Here is an 18,754-nt window from a genome sequence, read left to right as displayed (position 1 = left end):
CTGTAAGAAGTGTGAAAACACTGTTTACACCTGACAAAATCAACTCACTGTTATGTCTATCAAGGTATAAGAATGCAAATTGTGAAGTATTAGACAAAGGCCTTTTCTATCTTCCCATTCTTAAAATTAGGGACGAATAATACTGATAGAATCAGATGATTTTTTTTCAATTGTAGCTTTCCTTCCTAAAATACTCATGTACCTGATTCCATTTTTAATTCATTCTTTTTTTTTCTAGATACTAATGCTGTATGAAAAAAGTACTATAATCTATAGAAAATGACATTATTTTAAAATAGACTTTTTTTTTTTTTTTTTTTTTTAGATTGATGTCAGTTTCTACCTTGACTTGATTCCTAAAGTATCTCCTTCAGATGTTGGGAGATCATTGAATGTTTGGTTCATTGAAATTGTAATTCCAATTACAAAATTCTTCTAGACTGTTGAATCAGGGCTCAAATAATGATTTTCTTTTTCCTACTGATAGACTATCTTAAAACCATACAGTCTGGGACGCCTGGGTGGCTAAGTGGTTGAGCGTCTGCTCTTAGCTCAGGGCATAATCCTGGAGTCCTGGGATTGAGTCCCGTATTGGGCTTCCTGCAGGGAGCCTGCTTCTCCCTCTGTCTGTGTCTCTGCCTCTCTCTGTCTTTCAGATAAGGACTTCAGTTTTCTTATCTGAGAAATGGAGATAATACTAACTTAAGTCAATCCTAGAGAGAATGCCCTGCACATGGCCAACAATCAATGGATACTCCATTAGTCATAGTGTAAATAAACAAATAAATCTTAAAAACAAACAAACAAACCATAGAGTCTAATATTTTAGTTACTATCCAATAAAATAAAATCTGTTAGCATTAAATAAAACTAAAAATTCAGTTCCTCAGTTGTAATAGCCATATTTCAAATGCTTAGTATTCAGATAATTCTTAGGGAGTACCAGGCTGGAAAGTATAGATGTAGACCATTGCTAGAATCATGGAAAGTTCTATTGGACATTGATGATCTAGGATCATTTTAATGATTTTTAAAGACTGTTTTTATGATATTAAAAATCAAGACTGGGACACCTGGGGTGGCTCAGTGGTTGTGCATTTGCATTCAGCTCAGGGTGTGATCCTGGGTCTGGGGATTGAGTACCACATTGGGCTCCCTGTGAGGAGCCTGTTTCTACCTCTGTTTATGTCTCTGCCTCTCTCTCTCTGTGTCTCTCATGAATAAATAAATAAAGTCTTTTAAAAAAATCAAGACTATTTTTTTATGGCAATTTAAGATTCTCAGTAAAATTGAGGGGACAGTACACAGATTTCCCATATACCCCCAGCCCCCACAGATGCATAGTTTCTCCCATTGTCAACATCTCCCACCAGAGTAGTACAGTTGTTACAAAAGATGAACCTACATGGGCACATCATTGTCACCCAGAATCCATATATCACAGCTTGTTCTTGGACTCCTGGTGTTGTTCCTCTCATGGGTTCCGACAAAGCTATACTGATTGGTATCCACCATATGGTGTATACAGAGTATTTTCACTGCCCTGAAACACCTCTGCATTCCACCTATTCATTCCTACCCAGTCCTAGCAACCACTAATCTTTTTACTGGTGCCATCGCCTTTTCTTTTCCAGAATATGACATACGTGATATTATATACAGTGTAGCCTTTTCAGACTGGTTTCTTTCACTTGGTAACAAGTGCTTAAGATTTCTCCATGTTTTCATAGCTTGATCACTCCTTGTTTTTCAGGTTTTTTTTTTTTAAGCATTAAATAATAATCCATTGTCTGAATGTACCATAGTTTTTTTTAATTAATTAATTTTTTAATCCATTCACCTACTGAAGGACCTCTTGGTTGCTTCCATGTTTTGGCAATTAAGGAATAAAGCTGCCACAAACATCTGTATGCAGGCTTTTATGTGGATATAAGTGTTCAGCTCCTCTGAGTAAATACCAAAGAGCATGATTGCTGAATCCTATGGAAAGGGAATCTTCACTTACCTAAGCAATGTATGGAGGGTTCGTGTTGCTCTACATCTTTGCCAGCATTTGGTGTTCTAGATTTTGGCCATTTTAATAGATGTGTAGTATCTCATTGTTTTAATTTGTATTTCTTGATATATGTAGATCATCTTTTTGTATGCTTACTTTCCATCTGCATATCTTGTTTAGTAAGAGGTCTATTATGATCTTTGGAAGGTTGTCTTCTTATTGGTGAGTATTAGGGGTTCTTCGTATATTTGGGATAACAGTCCTTTGTAAGATGTGTCTTTTGTAGATATTTTCTCCCAGTCTGTGAGTTGTTTTCTCATTATTGTGACCTTTTCTTTCACAGAGCAAAAGTTTTTAAATTTTAATCAAGCCCAGCTCATCAATTGTTTCATGGATTACATCTTTGGTGTTATCTAAAAAGTCAGTCATGCCCAAAATCATGTACATATTTTTTTACTGTGTTATCTACTAGGAGTTATATAGTTTTGCATTGTAAATTTAGATCTGTAATCCATTTTGAGTTAATTTCTATGAGTGATGTAAGGTCTGTCTAGATTTATTTTATTTTATTTTGCTTGTGAATATCCGGTTGTTCCAGCACTATTTGTTGAAAAGACTACCCTTTTGTGCCTTGTGTTGCCTTTGCTCCTTTGTTAAAGACCAGTTGTCTGTATTTATGTGGGTCTATTTCTGGGCTCTCTATTCTGTTCCATTGATCTGTTTGTCTATTCTTTTGCCAATACCACACTGTCTTGATTACTGTAGCTCTATGCTAAGTCTTGAAGTTGGGTAGTGATGAACTGCTTTTAATAATTAGTTTATTTGGATTAAAACATTATAAATTGGGTAATTGCCATAAAAGGTAGCCAGATCTTACAGCCAGAAGAGGTTATGGTATGAGGAGCGGGCTTAGGAAGTTCTGGCCAATATTTCTAATTCCACATAAGCAGCTATGTATTATGTTATTTGCTCTAGCATATGTAATAGCGCTGGCTGCTGTAACTTAACCTTGTTTCAAAATCTGTTATTCTGAATAACTATGATTTTATTAAATACATTGCACTGCTGGTTTTGATCGGTTGTATCTTTGCTGAATAAACTGGTAAGGAGCAGCTGTAGACTCAAACTACTTTGATATAAAATCCTAACACAGGGAGTCTTAAGTTACACAACTGCTTTAAGTTCATTTTGTAGTCTACAGATCGTCCTACAGAAATTCACCCTTGAGGGCTGCAGGGAGTTCAGCAGACTGTCTGGTGGCTGTCTGTCCAAGTTCCTTGAGGCAAAGAAAAGAGACAACAGATCCTTGTTCTTTGACAGCTTTATTGAATGTATTCAGTCCTAGATTTTGAATAATTTGTTTAACTAGAGATATTTTGCACAGTGAATAAAATTTCTTTGCTATGAAATTTGATCCTTTTAGTATCTTCAGAATAATTTTAACACTTACCAGATCTCTACATCTACTGCTCAGCTCTCCAAATGCTCTACAGCTTGAAGAAAACTCTACTGTGTACTTCTGATTTTTCATCTCTAGCAAACGGGAAGTATAGAAAATATGTGTTTAAAAAAAGATACAGAAGATGATTGGTTTAACGTTTCTCTTGATCTTACTCCCTCCAAGCACACAATATCTTATGAATTTTTGCTAGTTCTTCTTTCTCATTGAGTAGGTGAATGTATGAAAGATAATTGACAAAGTGCAAAATTAGCTCAATGACCATCAAAAAAAAAAAAATGACTAGATAAGCATACCTCCAAGGGTTTAAAGGAGATTAATTACGAACATGGAGAACAATTTAACTAGAACTGGTGGTCCTTTAAAATCTTTTGTGACTTCAAGTATCTTCACTTAAAATTGTTTGTTGTAAGCTTAATGTGATACTTGGTGCTTTGTTATGATGTTCTGGTTTCTTTTCTTTTTTTTTTTTCTTAACATCCTAACCCCATGATATTGCCAGGGTGCAGGAACATTATTTATCTTGGTGGCCCTGGATGGTCCCCTCCTTTAAGAGATCTAACTATGGAGAGGACTGACATTGGAATGGAGGGGTAGGTTGGTGCCTTCCAGTCACACCATCTTAGTTTTCTGAGTTTGGGAGCTTACAAAGAAGGGTGCCAGCTGTTTATCATCATTTGCGCACTCTATCCAGCTCCAACTTGATCAGATTAGCACTTAGCTTTTGTGGTCAGTCAGAGTATATTCTAAAGATTCTGTTTAGCAGATGGCGTCACAATATTTACTATCGTAAAAGTTTTCTCTGCTTAATTTATAACCTCACCTGTTCTGTTGTCATGCTTGAAATCGGATGTTTCGGAAGCGTCCAATTGTTCAGGTTTGTTCAGTGGTTTTATAAATCAGTTTGGTGTACTCCAAGAATTTAGTGAACATTATCCTCTGCATTCACCTTTCTCTTTGTGAATGACTTACCTAGGCTTGAATAGCAACTGAGCAAAAGCTGCCCTTCCTGTTCATTTTATTTTGCAATATGGTGAACTTTTTTTTCTTTTAGATTTTATTTATTCATGAGAGACACAAAAAGAGGCAGACACATAGGCAGAGGGAGAAGCAGACTTCCTGCGGGAGCCCGTTGTGAGACTCAATCCCAGGACGGTGGGATCATGACCTGGGCTGAAGGCAGATGCTCAGCCACTGAGCCACCCAGGTGCTCCTATGGTGGACCTTTAAGATTTGTTTGTGTTGCTTGGAGGCTTGGAACACAAATATAATGTGGGTGCTACTAGGCTGCAAAGTAGCAGTTGGCCATGATAAGCTGGCAGGCTTTTTTTTTAATGTCAGGGGTGATAGGAATGAATGAAGGGAGAGAGGAAAGCAGAATATTGGCTGTTTTTTTGTTTGTTTGTTTGTTTGTTTTTTAAGTACTGTTTAAATCCTTCATCCACTTCATTCTGTGTGAGGAAAGCCTGTGAGTACCTCTAGGGGAGAGGGGAAGAAAAAGGAGATGGTGCCAAGTTTGCTTGTGAAAATTCAAAAGTTCTGTGTTCTTATTCCCTACTTGGTATTCTGGGTTTTGGAGAAAATGTTATGTATTTGTATTTTCCATTTCTACTTAACTTGATTTTCTGATCTTTCATATTTGGCCAGCTCCTTTCTGAGAACATATTGTCCACATGTTCTGATGCTGTTTGAAGGCCCTCCGAGAGACAAGAGTTGATTGAAAGCTCTCCGTTCTACTGAAGTGGGTGGCCGGAGAGCTGCAACTGAACAGCTGCCATACACCCATTGAACTTTTGTCATTTATAAATTATTTTCCATGCCATCTGGAGCAAGAATGGTGCCATGGTCTAGAGAAACTCTTTGTGGGGTACATTCACATCCAGTGCTTACATAATTTGCTTATTACCACATTCAACTGAAGTCTTAAAATCTTTATTTGCTTGGAGGCTTAAGATGTGAATAAATGTGAGTTACTTCTTTAAATGTCATATTCAAGACACCACCTCCACCCCTACCAACATTTTCCCCTCCCTCTCTCCCTTCTAGTGACTACTTTCTGCCTGCTTTCAGCTCCAGTGGAAAATACATTAATCCTAGAGTCTCTGTGAGGTTTCCTGTTTGATGACATAATCAGAAAATCCTCCTCACATTGCCCTTGGGGTTGCTGTCTGGATGTTAGGTTGTCTTGGTAGGCGTAACTTAGCCATCAAAAAAAAAAAAAAAAAAAATCAGAGGCCATAAACTTGGAGCCTGAAATGCATTAATATCATGTTAAGAGAAATAAAGCTGCAGGCATGTCTGCAGCACTGGTGGAGAATTTCATTAATCTACGGATTCTTGCTGGCATCGAATGCATTGGCGGGTGGCTCCTGTACATATGGCATGAGCTGGTGCAATGCCACTAGCAGGAGGTATTTGAACTGTTCCAGTGTAAGCTGTTAGACTAAATCTTGTGGGAAACTACCACAAACCTCGACTACTAGACTTTGGTGGTGTTTAAGTAACCCCCCCACCCTAACTCCCACCAAGGCTGTTTACCTAGTGAGTTTTGCCTTTAGTGGTTGATCACCGGAAGCGGAAGTTGGGACAAAGAAAACTACTGGGACAAGTCAGAAATAGAAGATGGGACACATTTTAAGATGAATAAAAGCAAAACGCCATCTGGCATGTAAAGTGGTTTATAAAAGTTCTGAAGCTTAAGATCTCGCAGGGCAAAAACCTCAGTGGCTGTGAATTAGTTGGGTAGGAGAAACAGTGATATGAAGGTTGAAACAAGTTTGATGCCAAAGGGCATGTACAGTTTTACAAGTTCAAAAGTTACTGGTGTAGGCAATTAAACATATGTTCTCCTACAGGTCTTTGCTTCGTTATTTGGAGAATTTCTCATGGTGTTTGTCGTGCTGGTAGGCTGCAATAACCTTCCATTTGGTTGACTTGGATGAGTGTCTCTAACTTTTGATCTTGCAAGTCTGAGCTTGACTGGCACTTGGTCAGGACTAGAATGAGGAACAAGCTCCTTAGCAGGGCTTACATGTTCGTGATGCAAGCTGTCTCTGTGATTCCTCCTCTTGTTGTATCAGACTCTTAGATGTAGGGCAGGAACAGGAGAAATGATGCCCCCTGATGGAGTTCCGTTGGAAGGAGTGTTGAGGAAGGAGAGGGTTTTGCCCCAGCCCCAGTGAATTGAAAGCTTGGCAAGATGTTATTGTTCCTGCCTCCTTGTATTAGGGATGTTATTGGGTTTTCTATGTTCTAAGCAATAATATACTTTTCATATGTGCTACCCATGCTGTTGGGAGTCTAGAATGTATAACACTTGAATGAAAAAAATCATATTCATTTATGGATATTGTGAATATTTTTTAAGTTTATAAATCACTATTGATCTCTAAAACTTAGAACTCTGAATTTGTTTCCATGATTTTTTTTAAAGATTTATTTATTTATTTATTAGCATGAGAGAGAGTGAGAAGGTGGAGTGGTGGAGAGGGACAGGGGGTCTTCAGTAGTCTCCGTGCTGAGTGTGGAGCCTGACATGGGGCTGACCCCATGACCCTGACATCATGACCTGAGCCAAAACCAAGAAAGGAATGTTTTACCAACTGAGCCACCCAGGCGCCCCATCCATGATTGTTTTGTATAATGGTATAGACACTACATGCCTACACTATGAGCATTTACTCTCAAAATATGTTTTTTAAACCAACCTATGCCTTGCAGTAGAATAATGGTACCCCGTGGGTAGGAAAGGATCTTAAATAATCACATCTGATGGATGAATCACTTTTTCTAGTGATAATTCTCTAGAGAGGCCACTACTTTCTAGAGTCTTTGGGTGCTTCATGTGTCTGTGCTGGTCGGAAATCTAAGTGTCCCTTTTTGTTGACTTTGCACTGCACCCAGTTTGCTATGCTGAAACCGTAATTCCCAGAATCCCTCTTTTGCACAGTGGTGCAACCCCCTTATGTGGTTCTTGGTTAGGGTTGGTCATGAGAGAAGTTTGTACAAGGTTTTGGAGGTAAAATGAAGGAACATCCAGTTTTCATGCTCTGAAGGTCTGTTGGAAGCCAGACACTGCAGCTCACTTACATTGTTGTTCGTCTCTGGCCTTCAGTGCTGGTGTGGGGATGCATTTGGGTCTCCCCTGCTCCACTTCGTGCATCCTTTCCTCCATTGGCTTTTCTGGGTCCTGGACAAAGTATGCAGCTCTGAGCTGAAGGTGCCACCTTTTCCTGCAGGTCCACCTTGTCTTTTATATTGGAGTTGGTGAGAGAGATGGGTACCAGCTTTTCCTTGTTTGCTCCTACTCGTACTTCATATCCAGCACTCCTTGATTGCCTGCCTATGTGAGCTGTAGCATTTCCACATTGGAAAACCAACACAGCTGCTCTGATTGCTTAAGACTGAATTCCTTTAATTTCTTCTTTTATATCACCCATAGTGATGGGTCTCACTTCCCTCTGCTCAAACTCTAATATATTATTGAATTGTGTAATTCATTCTCTCCTGTGACACATAAAATAACATATGACGTATATTTTGAAGACATCCATTGGTCTTTTCTTCCTTTCAATAGTTGTGCTTTCTCTAGTTTAACACCCTATAATTCCTTCAAGTATTCTTCATATGATCTCATTTCCTGTTCTATACCATCATGATAACTGTTTTCTAGTTATCCTCTATCCCTTTTATAATCTACCCAGAATGTTGAATGCTATTGTCTGGGTAGTTTGTGACCAGCAGAGAGAAGGGGGGCCAAGATCATTTTTACTCTAGATAATCAGCTTGGCTGGATTAGCAAATTTACCAACTCAGACGTCTCATTGAGTTAAACGTTTAAAAATGCCCATGTGACAAAGTGTTACCCATAAGAACACACTGGGACTCTATTTTATGGCATTTCTCCGATGTTTCCTTTCACTGTTGCTTGTCAAGGCCTGTTAGGATCCTGCATCTGTGGTTGTTGCCTATCTCAGGTTTTGGTCAAAATGTGAAGTCAAAAGACTTGAGGTTAAATCCTGACTCTAGCTTTATTATTTGAAAATAGTAATTTTCTACAATGTCTCTGTTTCCTCATTTGTAAAATGGAAAACTAAGTGTTTTAACTTACTGAATAGTTGTACAAGAGTCATTGTGTCTATCAAGGTATTTTGGGGGAAAATAATGCACAATACCAATAATAGTTTTTATTTAGCTGTCTTAAAACATAAATATTCCTTCTTTGGCTTCATCTAGGTGATTTATTAAAAATGGTAAAGCCTATGTCAGTTGTGGTGTTATTTACAATAGCTAAGGTATGGAAGCAACCTACATGTCCATTGGTAGATGAAAATGTGAGGGTGCCTGGCTGGCTCAGTCAGTAGAGCATGTACTCTTGATCTCACAGTCATGAGTTCAAGCCTCACGTTGAGCCTCTTAAATAAAAACTAATGAAAGGAAATTTGGTATAGATACAGTGGAATATTACTCAACCATGAAAAGATTGAAATCTTGCTATTTGTGATGTGGAGGACCTCGAGGGTATTATGCTAAATGTATTAAGCTAGACAGAGAAAGATAAATATGATATGATTTCACTTATATGTTGATGCTAACAAAATAACAACAAAGATAGACACCTAAATATAGAGATAATAAACTGGTAGTTGCCAAGGGGAGAGGGATGGGAGGATGGGTGACATGGTGAAGGGGATGCAGAGGAACAAACTTCCAATTTTAAAAGAAGTCACAGGGAGGAAAAATACAGCATAGGGGATATAGTCTATCATACTGTATACAATACAGTGTATTATTGAGATCTCTCTCTTTCTTCTCTGTCTTTTTGACAGGGGGAACATTCATCTTCCTCATCTTCAGTCTTATGGCATCAATTTTGTTTCTCCATCAGTATTTATAAGAAGGGAAATATAAGAGCAATTAACTTCTGTTTGAGTCCACATTGCATACACATGGCCTTTTGGTGCCTCATCTCATTTTTGCCAATGTCCTACCTCCTCAGGAGCAGTGAGATGTGTTTATTATTATAAATTCAGAATAGTTAACATCCATGTAATTAGAAGACCTTTGGAAGATATTCCTAAATATTATAAATGCACTTTAAAAATCTAGAGTCACTTTCACTTCCTTTGTGAAAGCAAAATCAACAACATGAAAGCCATTGTATTAAGAATATTGTAATAACACAATTTTATTTTTGAAAAAAAAGTATTTTCCCCCCTAAGTTAAAAAAAAAAAAAAAGAGCTCTAGAGAAAGCCCAATCAGTGGAATTTCTACTTTGCTTTGTTAATATGGATATGCAGAAATGAGAAAATTGGTTACTCTTAACATTTTGCTCTAAACAATAATACTAGTAAAACTGGCTATTTAGCACTTTTTGCTATGTATCATACATTTTATATGGTTTGCTCATTTATTACAATTATTCTGCAATGTATGGAGGTTTGCAAAGTTTGGGAAGGAGAAAACCAGGACCCAGACAACTTTACTAAAATACTTAATAAATGCCAAGCTGGAATTCGAATTTAGATCATCTGATTGCAGAGCCACAGGGTTTTCCATTACACCACGTTGTAACTTTAAATGACAGTTTCCATTTGACTTTAAAATTTTTTACGTATTTAATATGATGACCATGCTGAGCGACCTTTCTTTTGGGCTGTGTCAGTGGGAATTGTGTGAATAAAGCTGTTACATTAATAAGTTGAGTAATGGTTGAGTTGGACTGCTTTCATACGTTTTAGTATAAAGAAATTTACCAATGAAGGAAAAGCTGCCTTTATCAATTGCTAGTCATAAGTGGAGATTGTGCTTTATTTATTACAAATCAATTAATGGTCCTTTCCTCTAACACCCCATCAATCAATGCATACAAGTTTCCATTGATAAGGATACCTCACCGAAAGAAATCAATTCTCCTTTGTCATTTTGACAGGAGTCAGCTATAAAGGAGGATTAATCCAGAATGCAACAGGGAAATACCTGCAGGCTATGGCCAAAACCTAATTTGGTAAAATCAAAATTGTCATAAGAACATTTCACGATCAATGATAACAAAAGGCTTTATTCCTTGTTCCCATAGTAGGGATTAATTTGCTTCTCCAACTTAAGAGCTGAAAACTACTTTTGTTTGTTCATTTCAGTTCTCTCACCCCATTGCCAGATGCTGTAGAAGGGCTCAAGATAGTGTCTGCTCTGTTTCCCAAGGCTTGGTTTGGAATTTAAACCATTTTAATAGGGAACTGTATAAGAAAATCTCGTGTAATGCCTGAAAAATGTACAGTTGCAGATCTGCATGAGGCCGTTTGCTGGCTCTGCTACAAGATTTCTGTAAGAATGGTCCAAAAGAATCTTTGGAAAGGAGAATTTTCATTAACACAGGCTCAGCAGAGGAATGTTTGAACTAGTATGAGCATAGTCCAGCCACCAGCTCTGTGCACACAATATTACTAATTGCAGGCTGGAATGCAGCGACCCCAGAAGGTGCGTCTATGGAGTCTTCTTTTAAAAGGTGATTGCAAACATGTGAGCAGTTAGCATGCTCTACTTTGGCCCTAATCATGCTATTTCCATAGTATTTACGGAAATCATTTTTGGAGCAATTTAAAAATTGGACATTAGAAAGCCTCTCTACTTAGCTGTGTGACAAAAAGCATCCAGGAAACATTTATGCTGCTTTTAGTTCATGTTTATCTTCAAGCTGAAAAACTGTATAATGGAAGACCCTGCCTTCCAGAATGTTGCCTCGCTGTTTTGATTTATATAACTTAAATTATGTGGGTCAAATCCGTGACTGGGAACTCACATAAATAAGGTTTACTTCTGAATTGTGCTGTTTAAATAGCTTTGGGGGAACAATACTTTACTAAATAGTCTTTACTAAAGAAAGGCCATAAGCATTAGGTGTTTTCATTTTTAGAAATTTTGCAGTATTTTTTTTTAATAATGAGAAAAATATTTTTTTTTAATAATGAGAAAAAAAATTTATTCATGAGAGAGAGAGAAAAAGAGACAGAGAGAGGCAGAGACAGAGGCAAAGGCAGAGGCAGAAGCAGAGGGAGAAGCAAGCTTTATTCAGGGAGTCTGATGTGGGACTCGATCTTGGAACTCCAGGATCACCCCCTGAGCCAAAGGCAGGTGCTCAACCACCGAGCCACCCAGGCATCCCAATTTTGCAGTATTTTAAAGTTAACATCCTTTTTTGGAAATCAAGTGGTTTTATAGCTTTGTTTCCCTTCTATTTGGAAATCTTTGAAGAAAAGGTTTACAGTTTTATTTTATATAACTTTGATATATGAATGTTGATATTGGACAATCATTTTCCGGATATTTCTTAAGAAAAAAAAAATCTCAAGTCCTAGTCCAGTTCACTTTGACCCAGGGTAAGTTTTAAGGAAGGTTGTTACTGATCTATTGATAACACCTAGAATGTGTCTCTTAGAAGCAGAGTGATTAGTATTTGGTTTAGAAGTTGTATGAATAATCAGTTTAGAAATTGTATAAAAAGTTTTAAAATTTTGTATAATTCTAAGATAGGATTATACTACTTTCAGTCTGTTAGTGATTTGGGTAAAAAAAAAATATTTTGGCAACTAAAAATAAATACTTTGTCCATTTTCCCCAAGTAGAAACCGAATTCTCACCTCATTAAATAAATTTTATTGTTGGCTTGCTTCTGTTTACTTATGCAATCCTATAAGTGACTGATATTTTTAATTCATGTGGCCATAGTGAATGCAGCTCTGTCAAAATATGCTACTATTAACATTCTAAATGTGAAGTTGATGTGCTGAGCCATCAAACAGGCTTCTCTACTGTAACAGGGATTGAAATTATACCAAGTATGTTCTCTGACAACAGCAAAATTAAGGCAGATGTTAGTAACAGAAAGGCATCTAGAAAATTCCCCCACATTTGGAAATTGAACAGTTCACTTCTAAAAAACCCACAGGTCAAAGGGTGTATTTGGAAGTGTCAATAATGCATGCCTCGGGTATCAAAGACTGAGGGATGCAGCTATAGCACTACTCAGAGGTTAATTTATTGCTTTAAATGGTTCTGTTAAAAAAAAAAAAGTATAGATTTAGAAACATCAAATAAAGTTGGTAAAATTATCAAAAGTTGGAAAGCAAAAGCCATTGGAGGGGCTACCCCTGCCGGACAAAGGCTGTGACCTGGGAGGGACTCATACAAGGGCTTCCAGTGTCCTGTTTCTTGAACTGATGTGGCATTGGAATAGGGGTGTCAGTTATGGGGTTGTGTGTCCCCCCCACCCCACCCCCTCCCCCCCTGCCAAATTCATCTGTCAATGTCTCGACCTCCAGTTCCTCAAAATGTAAGCTTGATTGGAGATGAGAGTCTTTATTTATTTTAAGTTTTAATTTATTTATTCGTGGGAGACACAGAGAGGCAGAGAGACAGGTAGAGGAGAAGCAGGCTCCCTGCAGGGAGCCCTATGTGGGACCCGATCCCAGGACCCTGGGATCACACCCTGAGCTGAAGGCAGATGCTCAACCACTGAGCCACCCAGGTGCCCAACCACATGTCAATTATAGATGACTTCTGTGCCAGGGCACACTAATGACCTTTTGGGGACAATAGTTTTAAATGTTTCAGCTTAGAAGAACAGTGTGTGTGGATACTGAAACAGCGACAGCACTATCCCTTGTAGTAATCCCACATACCTCAGTGTTGTGAGACCAAAGGTGGAAACAGAGGTAGGGCCCCTGTGTGGCACGTGACTGGCACGATCTGAGTTTGCACTAATGCCTGGCCCTGTGATCAATGATGATCATCTCGTTGCAGTTTGGTTTTCTTGAAAGACACTGGCTTCACAACGAATCTCATGTGGTAGATCTCTGGGAAAAAGGGAGGTGAGTTAAACTGATTGAGAATGTAGTTGTTTCTGCTGAGGTGAAGACGTGCTGGGCGGAGACTGTGCAAGTCCTCCTGGGGACGGATGTACTGCTCTTCCTCCGGCCTGGCCTGAACGCGTCCTGCCTTTGGGATTGCACAGCTACAGCAGATGATAGACACATTTCTTGTTTTAGGGCTACTACTTCCTTTGGGACCCATGTGTACTTTTCTAGAGAAAGGAAAAGGGGAGGGGGAGGAAGGAGCTGGTGCTTTTGAACTACTTAGACCTAAGCTTGTAGACCTGAGGTGGGGCACAGGCTGCGCTGTGTGTGTGCCTCTATGTGGGTTCTCATCATCAGGCACACACAGGTTGGCATTTGCTGTGGGAATGATATTAAGGATCAAAAGGCTATTGGTTGAGGGATGAAAAGAAGTGTGTGGAATGTGTGTGCACTAGGGAACGATGGGAATTCAATCAGTTTTTCCTAAAAACTGTCCCCCAAAAGAAATCCTTCCAGCTCCCCTCCTTCCTGTGCTTCCTCCTGCCCACTCTCTCTTTTTTTTTTTAAGACTTTTTATTTATTTGAGAGAGAGAGAGAGAGAATAAGAGAAAGAGAGAGATCACATGCAGGGGATAGGGGAGAGAGAGAGGCAGACTCTCTGCTGATCATGGAGTCTGATAACAAGGCTCATCCCAGGACCCCCAGGATCATGACCTGAGCTGAAGGCAGACACTCAACTGACTGAGCGACCCAGCCCTCCCCTGCTTTCTTTCCCCCTCCTCCCCTCCTTTTCTCTCTGCCCATCATGCTGGGATTCTAGAATTTAAAATATACTCTTTGGATTAAAGACGTAGTAGTCTCTTCCAAGAATTTATTTTTATATGATGAATATTCTTGGAAAGTAAGACTTGGCTCCTTGGGAGGGATCCACTCATCCTATTGTTTTGCCATATGGTAGCTGAACTGGGGGTCAGGAAGAAGGAGAGTATCTGGGGAACCTCGTCCGTTAAGTGGGCTGTGTAGACTTCTGTCCAGCGCACATACTCTGGGGGACTTCCTTCTCTTCCAGGGCACTACAACTTTGTGTTTTCATTTTGGTAACAATAATAAACTGGCATAAATAGGTGCTGAATCACTTGGATGGTAATGTTGTAACAAGATCGTCCCAGGGAACTTACACACCTGTGTTTACATTTGTGCCTGCTCTTCAGTCATTGTCGTTGTTTGGGCTAACCATTGATTTATAAATGATGAGTTTCCACCAAGTTTAGGCTAGGTGACATCCGTTTCCGATATAGGTTAATTGGAAAAGTGGCGGGAGAATTGAACCACTCTGCTAGCCAGAGTAGAGCAAGCCCTCTCGGCTTGGGAGCATCTTGGCTGTCGCCTCCCTGCTACTGTAGTTGGGCTGTGAGCTCAGGCCTCCTCTATCTAATTCAATTAATACTATTACACTGTGTTGGTTTCATAGCTTTTCTGGAATTTGTCTTATAAATTTATTTTGGCTTTAGAGTCGTGTACAAGCTTAAGGGCTTTATTCCTGGTGACGTTTGGATACATATTTTGAAAATTTAATAAAATAACTTGTGTCAAAACTTGGAGTATGAGTGAACTTTTGTGTATTACTCAGTGTTTAAGGAATGCTGGTCAGATGTAGAGCAGAGAAGGCTGGGCCGAGTAAGCCTCTGTAGTGAGGGATCCTTGGGGATGGGGAAAGGACAGGGTTACGCTAGATTGGATAGTTGGGGGATGAAGAGGATTTGGTAAGTCATTTTGCAGGTGTCCTGGAGGAATACAGGGGACACACACAATTTGACCTACAGCTGGCACTCTGGGTGAGTTTTAAGTAAGGAAGTGCTATCTCAGACCAATCTGACCTCTTCTGGAGTATTTAGAAACAAATGCATTTCTAAAGCGATTCATTATGAAAATTGAGGTCAGTGACCTCTGTAAAGAAAGGTGAAGTGGTGTCAGACCCATTCCATTTAGCTACCAGCAGGTCCACAGGCCATATATGGGGTCGTCTGCTTGCATAGTGAGCAAATGGAGCCAGTAGCCTTTAGACAGAAAGGCAGAGGGGCTAGAGAGAGCTGACTCCTGTTCCTCACCTCTTTGGTGGATCCTCATTGCTAAGGCTGAATTCCTGTGTTTATACTGCTAGATAAAACAATTTCTGTGTCCTTTTTAGTTCTTCATTAACTAATCCCACTTTTAGGTAGATTCAAAGATGAAATCAGCTTTATATCAAATTCTGGATAGGGATTCATGTCCTCAGGGTCCCCTATGGTTAATATATATTTTAGGGAGGAACTTCAGCTAGATGATCTTATGCTCACTTTTAAGAGAACTATAACCCTAATTCTAAATAAAAATACCAAGATCTTTTAAAAACAAACATTGCTTGGAAAGCTAACATGTTGTTTATTATCTCTAAGCAGTATTACTACATAGAAATAACCAGGACAGCAGATAGTATGGGATTTCTGGGCCTTTTTGCATGTTTATATACAAGGCACACAGGCATCTTGCAAAACTCAGGTAGTTTTATAATACTAAGAATGTGCTAATCAGACCAAAATAAAATTTCAGAATTTCGTTTTCTTAAATAATAGTTACCACTAGATTTCATTATAGAAGATATAAAATTGCTTTAGGTTCCATATATGAATAAACACATCTCATTGCATATGTCATTATAAATATAATGAGAACTTATGCTTCATATGTTATATGTATAATGAGAAAATTTTCAATGTATGCTATAATTCAAAATTATTTTCAGTTTGCATGTTAATCATTTAAATCCGTTTTGTTCCTTAGCCCTGTGGTGTGGAGAATATAGTAAGTGGAAATCAAGTCTTACCATCTTCTATGAAGGGGAGAGCATATCCTTACAGAATCAACAAGCTGATTTGAAGCTGGATCTTAGCTGCTTACATTGTCATTTCACTTTGTATCAGCATTAAATACCAACAAGCGATTCTTCTCAAAGGAAAAGGGGAGAAATGAGACTTCTAGAAAGTGAATCACAATACTGAAAGCTTATATACAAAGGAAGTATGAGATTTAAAGATAAGAAAGAATATGATCTTGAGGTATAGTGAGTGATAGGAAAGGATTAAGACATAGAGGTGTGTGTGGGGGCACTTGGCTTCCTTAGTTGGTAGAGCATGAGATTCTTGATCTTGGGATTGTGAGTTCAAGCTGCATGCTGGGCCTAGAGTTGACTTAAAAAATATCGATGGCCCCTGGCTGGCTCAATCAGTAGAGGATTTGACTCTTGATCTCAGGGTTATAAATTTAATCCTCACATTGGGTATAGAGATTATTTAAAATTTTTTAAAAGAAAATCCAGGAAATAGAGATGAGGAAAGGTAGAATACATAATGAATAACCAGAAATGTTATCAAGTAGGTTTGAATTTGAGCTCTTTCCTCAAATGATACCTTTTAAGACTTTGTTAAAATAATTTACATTTATTCATAATGGAAGAACTTGTGGATGTATTAAGTTTTTTAGGGTAATAAGATGAAAATGTGTACGTTTTTCACATAAAGCATCCGTTAATGTGTTAAATGAAAGAACCAAAACAAATTTTTTGGTAAGTTTTCCTTTCATCAAGGAAAGAGAAAAATGTTAGTATCGTTCATGTTCAAAGTTTTCTACATGATATTAAACCCATGTGAAGATACAAACATGGTAGATGTGTATCAATTAATGATAGTTCTGTGCAAACATACAGCTTTCACACAAAGGCCAAAGCAAAATTGTAATTTAAATTGCCTAATGGATTTCCCAGTGATGATGTTTGCCTAATGTTCTAATTTTACCTTCCCTGCAAGTATATGTAGGACTTAGGGATTGCTAATATTGATTACTAATAAATATCCATAGCAAGTCCTTTCTGTTGCATCTGCAATAAGTAATCCACACAACATGTCTAACATTAAGGGCAGCATGATGGAGGTTTATATATGCCCTAACTTAGTAATTGCAGTACTAGCCTTTAAGTTAAAATTTTTACTTAGATCATAGGGATGTAATAGTGTTAATATATATTGCATAGTGTGCACTACTCAATGTCGTAAGGGTGTCCTGGCATCACCGAATTGAAACTTAATAACAACATAATGGGGTAGATCATTACTTTATCCCCATTTGTTAGTTGAGGAAACTCAGTGAAAAGCAGAAGAAATTTGCCCCCAGTAAGATTATAGTAAGAAATGGACTCAAGATTTGCACCTGGATCACTTGCTCCAGGGTTTTAATCAGTCCTCCTATGACTTCCTATGGAAGTTTGTATGCTCCTTAATGTAAGCCGCAGAACTGTGATTCTAATTTTGGAATTACATAATGAACTGCTTTTGCAATGATTCAGCTGGTCTATATATAATGGTATATTGATCTTTTTACCTGGTTAAGAAAATGTAACATTTGACTATTAGGCCAGTCATTTTCCTGAGTGGTTTTTCAGATGTCAGACTGGTAAATGCATATTATATTCCCTCCAGGTGTATTATCCAGTTACCTCGAAGTCCAGCATTCTTTGTGAATCCTCTGCACCTCAGATTTCACTGAGTTTCCTTGTTTGATTTGCTAAAATTGGATACTGCTACAAATGAACTTATTTTTTCCATAGAGATGGGAATAACTTATTGTTGCTATATGTTTAGCTAGGCTCTTATCACCTGAGGTCCCCTGAAAGGGAGAGGGCCACACGGATATCTTGGATAGGGAATCAAATAAGTCTTGTGTTTATACAACATAAATATATCTGGAGTTACAGATTTTGATATGCAGACTAAGGAGTAAGGAATGGACTTAAGGATCCCAGATGGCATGGAAATCCTAATGCTACTCACTGTTTTCAAAGTCTGAGTGTGGTCTGTGTATATTAAGTCATTCTTAAGGAATCCCTTTGAGATGTTGATTTGTAGACCTAAGTTGATAATATCTAAACCAAGCCAAAAGATTTTCTGGAGGATAAAAATATGCACAATTAAGTGTTTTGAGTCATTCGGGTGTCATTCTGTTAATTAATGCTCGAAACCTGTGTAGTATTGCAATATTACTTGAATGGCTGCTGGCATGGGTTTTCTAATCCATCAACATTTATGTATAGGGTATCCACTCTGTTGAAGCAAAATACTATATATTAGGCAATGAAGGAAAAACTAAGAGCTTTTAGAGCCTATTCTCAGCCAATCCTTGGGTGGTTGGGTGACCAGATATCTGTATAGCAAATATGTACATGAGTATCTATATTATGAAATATAGGTATTAGGTAGTCCTGAGCAAGTGCTATTTTATTTGAATAACCTATTCAAGGAAAGGAACATTAGTTGGAAGAGACACAGGAGGGATTTGGGTGGGGTTTAAGTTGAATAAAATGATTGAAGGCAGAAATTTTACCACTGAGAATGGTCTGAACGAAACAGTAGGGC

The 18,754-nt window shown here is 38.3% G+C and overlaps 1 protein-coding gene across 10 annotated transcripts in view; it reads left to right on the top strand.

Moving 5' to 3' along the window:
• Positions 1-18,754, top strand: part of LOC144306748 (uncharacterized) — a 476,591-nt gene that overhangs the window by 263,283 nt on the left and 194,554 nt on the right. The window lies entirely within an intron of this gene.

The sequence above is a fragment of the Canis aureus genome, chromosome 37 (genome assembly GCF_053574225.1).
Source record: "Canis aureus isolate CA01 chromosome 37, VMU_Caureus_v.1.0, whole genome shotgun sequence".
NCBI classification, from domain to species: domain Eukaryota; kingdom Metazoa; phylum Chordata; class Mammalia; order Carnivora; family Canidae; genus Canis; species Canis aureus.
The sequence above is the reverse complement of the archived record's forward strand: the minus strand, read 5'-3'. Positions and strand labels throughout refer to the sequence as shown.